We start from the raw sequence: 12,463 nt of genomic DNA, 5'->3' as shown, positions 1-12,463 counted from the left end.
AAAGATAATGTAATACAATCAACAAACTTCCTAATGTTTGGAAAAGCAAACAATATTAAATTAACTAACCATGTCTATCTCTATTGATCATTTCCAACAGAATACACACTCTAAAAGCTCCCATCTTAAAATAAAAAGAGAAAGAAAATGCCTTTGCAATTCACATTCTTTTTCAGTTATCATCCATTTCTCTATTACCTTTCCCAAATAAATGCTCTAAGGAGTTGTTTACAGTTACTCATCTTCCATGCTTCCATGGTGACTACTGAAACTGCTCCTTGACAAAGTCACTTACCTTCATCATAAATTTTCAAGCAGTGTGTTTGATATGTTGAGTATTTCTTGCTTTAGCTTGGACCTACCTACACTACAGCACTTTATTTCCACAAAAGGTAATCACTGCTAAAATTCCTTCACAGGCACATAAAGAATTTATAGATTTTTACCTGATTTCTTGCTGATCCTTTTCAATGAAATGGCTGCAATCATTCTTTTGTAGTGGACCACCAGTTAGGGAATCTGCCTTCTGCAACACTGATGTGATCACAGATACTTTTGAAGTCCCTTTTTCATTTTCACCTTTCTTTAACTTCTTCATATGTAAACCAGGTTCCTTCCTTAAAAAGCAAAGTCATTAAAAAGCCATAAAAAAGCCAATGCTTTCTAATAATTTTACTGATAAAGAATAAAAAGACAATCTTCATCAAGTTCTGAATTTTACCCATCTGACTTAATTTGATTAATTCAGAGAACAGTGCTGAAGTACCAACCATACACAAGGAAATACTCATCTGTTGCTTCAAACACAGGTAAATATACAATTAGAATACAATGTGATTTGTAAGAATGGACATGTGAAAAGCTGTGAGGACAAGAAAGGCTTTACTGAAGAGGGAAAATAAACAACAGAGGTCACCAGGGAAAGAAACGGGAGAAAACCATTTTCTTAGAGATTAGAATGTGAGCACAAAGATTACACAGATGGCATCTAGGTGCCTTGAAAGGAAAAAGTATAAGCTTTTAGGAACTTGGAAAAACATCATAAAATACATGGAAGCAAGTAGTAAGAGATCAGTCAGGAAAGAAATTCTGAAGAAACTTGAAGGTTACACTAAAAAGTTAGAGTTCATTGCCTAAAGGCAGGGACTCTTAGACATGGGAGTAATAACTAGATGTGTGCTCTATTTTTGGCTTTGCTTTTAAATATAAGAATGCTTAATTTCAACAAAGTTTTAAAGTAGCATGAGGTCCATATAACAAGAAAGGAGAAATCAGTGAAATATCTTAGGGGAAAAACTCTTTTAAAATACCCATATGTCAGAGCGATATCAGTATCATAGTTGAATAAGATGTACCTTGTTGCGTCTCCCGACCTACAACAAACTGGCATCTTATCCACCCACGGGCAAAACTGCCTTTGCAGGAGCTGTGGGAACCTAGCACTATATTCCAAGGGACCGAGGAAAAGTCTTGCCTACCCGTGCATCAGGTAACAGGCTGACATACTACAGTCTAATCTGTGGACCTAGCAATAGCCCATAAAGTGCCTCCAGCCCCTCCCTCTCAGCCACATCTGGGAAGCCCTCCCTAGAAAACACTCTCTAAGATAATCACCCGTGGATGAGAGAGGCTTTTTGGAAAACCAGGTCTCCTGCAGAGAATTTCCAGCATCCCACTGGAGCAAAAAAATCAGGTTTGGACACACTGAAGAGGTAGTCATTAAAGACTGGAGGAGGTGACTGCTACTTCAAATGCAAAGACAGCAATGCAAAACTACAAAGAATATAAAATATCAAGGAAATATGATACCATCAAAGGATCACAATAATCTTCCATAATCAATCAGAAACACATGGAGATCTGTAATTTGTTCAAAAGAGAATTCAAAAATAGCAGTTTTAAGGAAACTCAGTGAGTTACAAGAAAAACACAAAAAGCCAATTCAGTAAAATCAGAAAAACACTCTATGAATAAAAGGAGAAGCTTAACAAAGAGCTGGACATAGTAAAAACTAACTAAACAAAAATCCTGGAGCTGAAGAGTATAATGAAGGAGATGAAAAAAGCAAGAGTGATCACTGACAGGAAATGGATCAACCAAAAAAAAATGTGAATTTAAAGACAGGAACTATCAAATTATCCAGTCAGCAGAGAACAAAGTAAAAATAATGAAAAAGTGTGAGGAAAGACTATGTGACTACAAGTGAACCCTCATAAGGCTATTCACAACTTCTCAGCAGAAACCTTACATGCCAGGAGGCAGTGGGATTACATATCCAAAGTGCTAAGAGAAAAAAGACTACCAATCAAGAATACTTTACTCAGCAAAATTATCCTTCAGAAATCAAATTGAATAAATACATTTGATATACCGCATTAACAGGATAAAAAAAAAATTATATCATCATCCCAGCATGTGAGGAAAAAGCATTTGACATAATTCATCTTTTCAGGATAAAAACTCTCAACAAAGTGCGTACTGAATTGTCACACCTGGACATAATGAAGTCCAATATGATAAGCCCATAGCCAACATCATATGCAGTGGTAAAAAACGGAAAGCTTTTACTCTAAGTTCAAGAACAAGGCAAAGTTTCCCACTTGACCACTCCTATTCAACAGGATAGAGGAAGTCCTAGCCAAAGCAGTCAGGCAAGAAAAGGAAATAAAAGGCATCCAAACTGCGAGATCATGACCAGAGCCAAAATTGGACGCCTAACCGACCGAGCCACCCAGGCGCCCCTGCATATTTTTCTGATTCAGCACACTGAATGTATCCTGCCACTGCTTTCTTGCCTGCCAAGTTTCTGTGGATAGGTCTGCTGCAAACCTGATCTGTCTTCCCTTTTAGGTTAGGGAACTTTTTTTTTTTTTCCTTTCTGCTTTCATGATTCTCTCCTTGCCTGAGTATTTTGTGAATTTGATTATGATATGCCTTGTTGGTCGGTTTTTGTTGAATCTAATGGGGGTCCTCTGTGTTTCCTGGATTCTGATGTCTGTGTCTTTCCCCAGGTTTTGTAAATGTTTTCCGCTATCATTTGCTCACATAACCTTAATAACCCTATTTCTCTCTCTTCCGCTTCTGGGACCCCTATGATTCTGATGTTCCTTTTTAATGAGTCACTGGTTTCTCTAATGCTTACATCATGCTCTTTTGCCTTCATCTCCCTCTTTTTTTTTTCTGCTTCGTTATTCTCTATAAGTTTGTCCTGTATATCATGGATTCTCTGTTCTGCCTTGTCCATCCTTGCTGCCACTGCATCCATCCGGATTGCAGCTCAGTTGTATTATTTTCAATTTCATTCTGGCTATTTTTTACTTCTTTTATCTCTGCAGAAAGGGATTCTAATCTATTTTCGACCCCAGCTAATATTCTTATTATCGTGATTCTAAATTCTGGTTCAGACATCTTGCTTGTATCTGTGTTGATTAAATCCCTGGCTGTGGTTTCTTCATGCTCTTTCTTTTGGGGTAAATTCCTGCTGAATTCTGTGGTTCGGGTTGTGCAGATTGTTGTGTTAGTCCTCCAATCAGTGTTCTAGGTGTGTAGGATGGTTTCGTGTTGGCCTGGCTGTATTTCATGGATGGGAGACACACACAAAACTTCCATGCTGTTCCGCCATCTTGGCCCCTCCCCCCATTCACAAATATTTTAAAAACTTATCTCAGGGTACCTGGGTAGCTCAGTCGGTTAAGCATCCAACTTAGGCTCAGGTCATGATCTCACAGTATGTGAGTTTAAGCCCCACGTGGGGTTCACATTGGGCTCGCCACTGTCAGCGCAGAGCTTGCTTCAGATCCTGTCTCCCTCTCTCTCTGCCCCTCCCCTGCTGGCTTGCTTGGTCTCTCTCAAAAATAAACAGTTAAAAAAATTATCTCAATAGATGTGAAATAAACATCTTTTAACATTCAATATTCATTCATGACAGAACTTAGAAAACTAGTATTATAAGAGAACTTCCTTAATATACTTGTAGCAGAAAGACCCTAAGTGACCCCATAGTATCTGCCCTTTAGTGTTGTCACCTTTTCTTTATAAATCTTTTCGCTTAAGATCTGTGACTTGACTCTAGCTATTAGAACATGGCACATGTAAAGGAAAATTGCAGACATAATTCAGTTAATTCAGAGTTAATCAAAAGGAGGATTATGCTAGGCAACCCTGATCTAATCACGTGAACACCCTTCAAGGAGGAGTGAGCTTTCGCTGAAGTGACATTCTCCTTGCTGGCCTCCTAAACTAAGCGGCCGTATTGAGGAAGTCTACGTGGCCAAGAACAAGGAACAGCCTTGCTCTAGGCTGAATATTTGTGTCCCCACTCACCCAAATTCATGTGTTAACTCTTAATGTTCAACGTGATAGTATTTAGAAGTGGGGGATTTGGGAAATGATGAAGTCACGAAGGTGGAGCCCTCATGAATGGGATTAGTGCCCTTATAAAGGAGGGCTGTGAGAGCTCCCTTGGCCCTGTGCCAAGCAGGAAGACCAGCGTCCATGAGCCAGGAAGCAGGCCGTCGCTGTACACTGAATCTGCCAGTGCCTTCATTTTGGACTTCCCAGCCTCCAGAACTGTGAAAAATAAAACTTTTTTTTTTTTTTTCATAAGCCTATGGTATTTTGTTAGAGCAGCCCAAAAAGACTAAGACAAGTGTCTGGGAACGCTTAGGACCTAAGCCTCCAACTAGCCTCCAGCTAGCAAAGAGCTGTGGAAATGAGTCCAGTCATACGGTCACAAGGAAATTCTCTTATAAACAAACTCAATGGGCTTGGAAGCAGATTCTTCCCCGTTGAAGCACCCAAATGGGGAAGCGCAGTCTAGCAGACACCTTGAGTACAGCCTTGTGAGAACCTGAACAAAGGACCCAGCTAAGCCATTGCTTAGCTTCTGGCCCATAAAAATGTGAGATAAATGCGTGTGGCTTTAAGACACTGTGTGGATGGTGATCTGTTGTAAACGGCAAGAGCAAACTAAGAGACTAATAAAAGACGCACACTTTTAAAAACCCCACTATCTACATAGTTATAGAAAACTACTTTTACATGTTGCAATTTCAAGAAGACATGAACACTCACTATCCTCACATTTACTCAACGTCATTCTTGTAGTAGGAAAGAAAAAAAATGAAAGCTCTAGGAATTGGAAAGAAAAATGCCACTATTTATAGATTATATGTCACTGCATGTACCAAATCCAAAAGAATCTGCAGATAAAACACTCGAGTAAAAAACAATATATTGTGGGGAATAATCTTAGATAATTAAAAGACTAGTTGTTTGGAAAAATCAGTATAAGAAATGTCTTTCCTTACAAACTGTTGGCCGATTCGATGCAATTCCAATGAGAACCGGCTTTGGAGAGCTTGCCAAGTTGATTATAAAAGACCTGTGGAGCCCTTCTTCCTTTCTTCTTTCTCATCCCCAACATTTTAGTTCCCAGTCCTAGAAACAGAGGCATGGAGTTGTGGGGGTCCAGAGTGAGGTGTTAGAGCTTAGAATGGGGAAGGCATTATGTGTAGGACAGTCACCCTGCACAGTGTTGGAGCTCAAGTGAGAGCATCCCTGAAAAGTGAATGGTATAGAATAATGAAGTATCACAGCCTGAACAGGGTAGGGAGGCATCTGCACAGGGGAAGAATAGCCCAGTGGGGGTTTTCAGAACCTGCAGGGGGGCAAGTCATCTGCAGAAGAGGTGGCCTGGCACAGGGTGTCTGAGAAAGGAGATATTTACATGTCTCAAAGTACTTCCCCATAAAATACTAAATAATTGGAAAGTGGAAAGTTAACATTCCAGGCGAGAAACCTGGCAGATACTACCTCCGGTGGCCAACATTAACATCACCAGTATGGGGACAAATCAAAATTGTAGGTCACATGATAGGATGCAAAGAGTAGGTTGTAGTGATACTCTTGCTAAACATGTATGGTCTGAATTTTACCATAAGGAAGCCTAAGAAAAATCCACATTGAAAGACATTCCACATTACTGGAATTTACTCGTCAAAAGGTTAAAAGTCATGAAAGTCGAGGAAAGACAAAGGAACTGTTCTGGAGTGAAAGAGACTAAGACACACAATTCAATACATGGCTCTAAACAGGACCTTCCTTGGTATAACGTATACTACAGATAAGTGACCAAACTTAAAAAGAATTATGAGGAATAAATGATAGAATTATACTGAACCCTTGAACAAAAGAGTTTTAATGGGTGCACTGACTACACACAGATTTTTTTTTTTTTTCAGTACTGGAAATGTAATTTCTTTTATAATTTTCTTCATGGTATTATTTTCTGTAGCTTACTTTAAGAATATAGTATGATACGTATAATATACAAAAGATTACTGGTAGTAGTAGTGGTTAAGTCTTTGGGGGTCAAAAGTTGTTCATGGCTTTTTGACTGTGGGGGGCGTGGTCAGAGCCCTTAACCCCGTTGTTTAAGAGTCGAGTGTATTAGAGTTAATGTTCTGATTGTGAAGGTTGTATGGTAGTTATGTGGAATGTACTGACTTGTAGGATTTAAATGCTACAGGAATCAGGCATCCCATTAGCAGTTTACTTGCAAATGGCTCTGGGGCGGGGGGGGGGGGAGTTTTTTTTGTTTTGTTTTCTCTAATTTTTCTTGTCTCTAACTTTGTTTCCAAAAAGCAAATCAAAAATAAATAAATGAATAAATAAATAAATAAATAAATAGAAAAGTTGAAAAGCCTTAGGCAAATCTTATTTCTCCATGTGGAAAGAGCTACGAATCAGTGTTTACAATTAAAATTATAGATAGGTTTTATGGTAGTATAAAAAAAATTGTAATATGTACAAACATTGGCAATAGCCATAGCAGGAATATATCAACATAATGTCTAAATCTTTAGGCCCACATATAGTCATAAAAATTGGGAAAAACAAAAAGCCATCCATGAACACTACTGAAGTATTAATGACAACTTGGTTGTTTGGGTGCTGTTTAAACCGCTGGTAGTGGAGCAGTCTGATGTATGTAAAACCCTCTAGTGGTAGTTTCCACGTACAAAATGTGCTTAAAAGTTAATGAGATGCCAAGAAACATAGTTTAAAATATTATAAAGATTTTCATTACACACATATGATACAAAAACTTTTTCCTTTAATCAAGATTTTGCCGTATAGTGTGTTCAATTGGGAAGCAATGAAAATGTTTTGTAAGCATCCAGTAAATTTTTTCTATTTATTTTTCAAATTGTATAATTTTTGTTCAAAATCTGTACATATTCTCATGACGCTTTCCATACTGGATCTTGATTTAGAATTGAATCATCAGTAGATACTAAAGGATTTCTACAGGATCCTCATTCAAATTTGGTAGCAGCTGAAAAGGAAAAGAAAGAATTATCTTCTTTCTCCAAAATACTTTTCACTACAAGTGATTAAAAAAAAAAGAAAAGAAAAGAAAAGGAAAGGAAAGGAAAGGAAATAGAAAAAACAAAGTTGGGGCCTTTATGAGTGTTAAGAAAAATGAAAAATACCTACGTACAACTGCAATATGAAACCCAAGATTAGTATTAAATATATTTTGCTCAGGGTTGCACACTGAATTAATTGCTATTGTGGATAAATGTCAGAGTTTCTGTTTTTTTCATTACAAGATGAAAGTACAAGATGAGGACACAGTCCACCCTGAACAATCATAAACTATAAACCGAAAAATCAAACAGGCATTTCCAAACAGAGCCAAGTATACAGATGTAAGTGACAGGTATGAAACACAGCACTACTGGAACATATGGAAGGGACATCCCAGCTTTGTGTCAATATTGTCTGCTCTTTGGTGAAGGTGATATGTCAGCTGATACCTGAAGGATAAGGAAAAAGTATGCTAGGTAGAGGGAAGAAGCACATACAAAGAGCTAGAAGTGAGGAAGAACACTTGTGCAATTAATTATGAGTAGTTTAGTTTGACAAGGCGCTAGAGCAAAGCAGCAGAGTAGGGCAAATAGTGAGAGACAAGGCTGAATAATCTGGCAAGAAGCAAACTGATCTGGGTGTTTTCGTTCCATGCTAAGGAACTTGAAGTTTTACCCAAGGGCAAAAGCAATGACAAAGTCAATGAGTGAAGATTGAAACCCGTTACCTGTCAAGTGACAGCTATATGACCTCTAATTACTTAACCAAGCATTACTAAGACGACTTTGGCTTTTTGGGTCTTCTATCACTAGCAGAAACAACAATTTGATAAAGCACACCTTTTCTGAGACTTGTGCAGGTTGACAGTTCCACAGGGATGGCACCAGTGAAGGAAGATTGTCGCCAGAAATAATAACAGATATATAGACTTAGGGAGATTGAAAAAAACTTCTTTAACGTTTATTTATTTTTGAGAGAGAGACAAACCACAAGCGGGCAGGGGCACAGAGAGAGGGAGACACAGAATCTGAAGCAGGCTCCAGGCTCCGAGCTTTCAGCACAGAGCCCTCTGTGGGGCCTGAACCCACCTGAGCTGAAATCAGTCGCCCAACCGACTGAGCCACCTGGGTGCCCCTAGACTTGTGGGAGATTTTAAAAGAGCTATGACACATGAGGACTAAATGAGGAAGAAGTGTGTTCTTCATTATGCTCATGCTTTTACATTTTTTATTAGCTATGTACAAAAAAATGTGAATGTAGCATCTATTATCCAAACAATGGAAAGGGATGCCATTTACTATTTATAGTTTATTTCAGAAATCAATGATATCTAACTTCATACATTTTGGCAACATACCTTCTTCTAGTGCTCTGGTTATTCTTTTCTCCAACTCCCGCTGCGTCTGAAATAAGCCAAATATTATTTAGAATGTGTAAGGTAAACAAAAGTCATTGTAGGAATTATATATAGCTTACGACATGTGGTCTTGAAATAATACTTGTAGAGATTAAACCAAAGTTAGGGATTGCTTAAATAGGAAGACAATCACATGAATAAAATAAATTCCTATTTTATTTTAGTTTTAGATAATGGAGAACAGATACATACATACATACATACACACACATACATATATGTACATATATGTATATATATATGTGTGTGTGTAATATATAATACATATATATTACATATAATATGTGTATAATACATATATAATGCTATTTAAGCGAATCTGATAAAAAGCACAATTAATATTGATCTATTGAATATGTATAATCTCTGAAAGGTGATGTTTGATCTTACTGGTACAAAAAAGTTTAAACAAGATTCATATGGTATACTGAATTATTACTTGGAAATGATTAGAAAAACTGCCATTTGTGAAAGTTTAATCAGGTTTTTACCTTAATGAATTGTTCCTTAAAATGGGCTTTCCATTTTTTCACTCTTAGAAAAACAAAATTTGAAGGAATGCTTTTTGCTATTAGTTTTTCAGGACTGACTCTTAAATATATATAAAATGAAGAAAGTGGGACTGTCATACTGTCATGTGGAACTTCTATTGGCAAAAATTTGAGTAAAAATATTTTGCTATCTGTATTATGACTAAAACACTTATTTCTTTTCATATGCACACAAAGATTTCAGAAAATCTCCTTGAAGAAAGGAAAAATAGAGGGTTACAACAGTTTTCAAACTTAGCTTCTGATTTATAACTTTCTCAATTACAGATAAGGAAAACAGTATAAAATTTTCAATTGTAACTTTGTTTCCTTTCTCCAAATTAGGACCAAGTTTTGAAACACTTGACTACAGGTGACCCTTGAATAACACAGGGGTTGGGGTACATTCACAAACCTGTATACAATTTTTCATCCCCCCAAAACTTAATTACTAATAGCCTACTGTTGACCGGAAGCCTTACCGGTAACATAAACAGTCGATTCATACGTGTTTTGTCCAGTAGAATAAGCTAGGGCAAAAAATGACATTGAGAAAAACGGAAGGAAGAGGAAATACACTTACAATACTGTACACTATCCAAAAATAATCCATGTGTAAGTAAAGTAGACCCGCACAGGTCAAAACCATGTTGGTCAAGGGTCAAGTGTATATTACAACTGTTCCTGTCTAGAATGTTCTTATTTAGATCTTCCTTAGACAAGTTAGCCTCTCCCTGAATGCCCCAATCTGGCTCCAAAATAGTGTACTGAACATAGTCAACACTGTGGTGATAAGGATTCCAATGTCTTTACAAATTTGGGTGTGAGGACAAATGTTTTAGCTGACATGTTTCCCAGTATTTTCAGAGACTGTTTTCCCTAATACCTTTTTTTAATTGGAGTATAGTTGACATACAATGTTACACTAGTTTTTCAGTATACAAATTCAGATTGGACAATTGTATACACTATGCTATGCTTGCTACCGTACGTGTAGTTACCCTCTGTCACCATGCAACATTAATACAATATTTTTGATGATATTCCATATGCTGTATTCTTCATTCCTGTGACTTATTTACTTTATAACTGCACCTCCCCTCTAGCAACCACCAATTTGTCCTCTGTAGTTATGATTCTGTTTGTTCACTTGTTTTGTTTTTTTATATTCCACATGTAAGTGAAATCAGATAGTGTTTATTTGTCTTTCTCCGATTTATTTCACCTAGCATAATACCCTCTAGGTCTATCAATGTTGTCACAAATGGCAAGATCTCATTCTTTGTGATAGCTGAGCTATATTTCATTGTATACATACTACACATTGTCTTTATCCATTCATCTCTCCATGGACACTTAGGTTGCTTCCCTATTTTGGTTATCACAAACAATGTTTCCATAAACATAGGGATGCATACAACTTTTCAAATTACTGTTTTCATTTTCTTTGGGTAAATACGCAGTAGTGGGATTCATGAATATCTATTTTTAAGTTTTTGAGGAAACATAACACTTTTTTGACAATAGCATTATATTCGGGCCTTATAAAATGAATGGGACAACATTACTATACCAGACTTAAAAATTAATAACTTAATACCAGATGATGGGGGAAGGCTTTATTCAAACAATTTTGTGTTACCATTAATAAATACGATATAAAATATAAACCACGTTTTTTATATGACATGACTTAAGGAGCTACCAAGGTAATGTTGCATCTTTTCCCCAAAAGCTCTTTTCCTAAATATTTACCTCTGTGACCTTTATGTTTATTTCTAGGTAAAAACTGTGTTTCAATGGCGAAAATAGCTTTCAAGTCCATGAATAAGAACACGTGTACTTTTATGTATACCTTTCCATTGATCAGAAATATAAGAGGCTGAGAAAATTATACACAGAAAAAATATATATCAGCAAATTTTAATTCAAAGAACATTTTTAAAGGATTTTTAATTAGAAGGATTTTCTCATTAACTGTTAGCATTCAAATATGGCCCATAGAAATCTAAGGTTCGGTTGGGGGCACTGCAGGATTGAGGGACAAGGAAGTCACAGCCGTAGTCTCCATCTCTCCTTTAGTTAGACAGCTCTACTTCTCTCTGTTTTACACAATATAGTTTAATGCAAAAAAAAAATACATTCTATTCTTTGAAAAAAAATTATTTTGAAGGTATAAAAGTCACTAATTTAGTCAAAGTCCCGAATTTTGCGTAATAGACAAAAAGGGCTCAGAGAGAGTGTACTTTGCCTGAGGTCATGAATCCAACTAGATGCAGACCAGGAATACACGTGTGGTCTTACCAGGCCTAGAGTTCTATGCCCGTTACTTCCTCATAGTCAGGAAAAATACGTGTATTTTAAGAATAACTCAGAGAAAATGAATACATAAAACTTTGTCATGTGGCTCAATAATGTTTAGGTATGAGGCCCACAATAGTAGCTCTAAAACTAAATTACAAATTTTAAAGTCATCAATAAAAATAAAGGAACAGAAATTATGTTAACTCCTTTTAGTAGCAGTCAATTTTTAAGCACAACTTTTTTAAACCACAGGACAGAGAACTCGAAAGAGAAAATCTTTAGGTGAAGCAAGCAAGCTGAAACTGAGGAAATTCTTCCTGAAAGAATTATTTCTTCCAAAGAAAATTTGGTTTATCAAAATCAATCAACAAATGAGTGAACCCATGGTGTGGTTATTTATAGCAAAATTTCAAACCCAACACAGATTTCTCTTTCCCATCTAGCATGCTTTTGCCTAACCTCTCATCATTCGTTGGTATGTACAAAAGACACAATTCACTTTATTTATAATTTAAATCCAGTCAGAAATTATAGGTGAACCTTCACGTCTCACATGTGGACTTATCTCTACCCCTCCCTCCCGACGGGAAGGGAGAATTACCTAACGGGTGAATTTGGGAGAAGGAGCTAAGCAGTGCTTACGTGTTTCTGAATCTCCTCTTTGAAAAAGATGTGCCTGCCCACAGTAACATGAATTTGGGTCTGCTCTCAGCTCTGTGGTAAGCACCCGGCCCCCGGGGTGGGGGTCAAGCAATTGTTTCCTCAATTTACAACTGTGTGGGGAAGTGCCCAATTTAGGAGGAAGCCCAAAGTGGCTAACATAACCTAAATCATATCC

General features: G+C 37.0%; 2 pseudogenes; both read right to left on the bottom strand.

Annotated features, from left to right (window-relative positions):
* LOC128774142 (ankyrin repeat domain-containing protein 26-like) overlaps positions 1-4,546 on the bottom strand; it is a 50,216-nt pseudogene extending 45,670 nt beyond the window's left edge.
* A 2,659-nt stretch (positions 4,547-7,205) lies between these two features.
* LOC128774141 (ankyrin repeat domain-containing protein 26-like) overlaps positions 7,206-12,463 on the bottom strand; it is a 50,179-nt pseudogene continuing 44,921 nt past the window's right edge.

Source organism: Panthera pardus, unplaced genomic scaffold, assembly GCF_024362965.1.
Source record: "Panthera pardus isolate Hobbes unplaced genomic scaffold, ASM2436296v1 HiC_scaffold_299, whole genome shotgun sequence".
Taxonomy (NCBI): Eukaryota; Metazoa; Chordata; class Mammalia; order Carnivora; family Felidae; genus Panthera; species Panthera pardus.
Note: the sequence above shows the minus strand (reverse complement) of the source record. Positions and strands in the feature narration are given on the sequence as shown.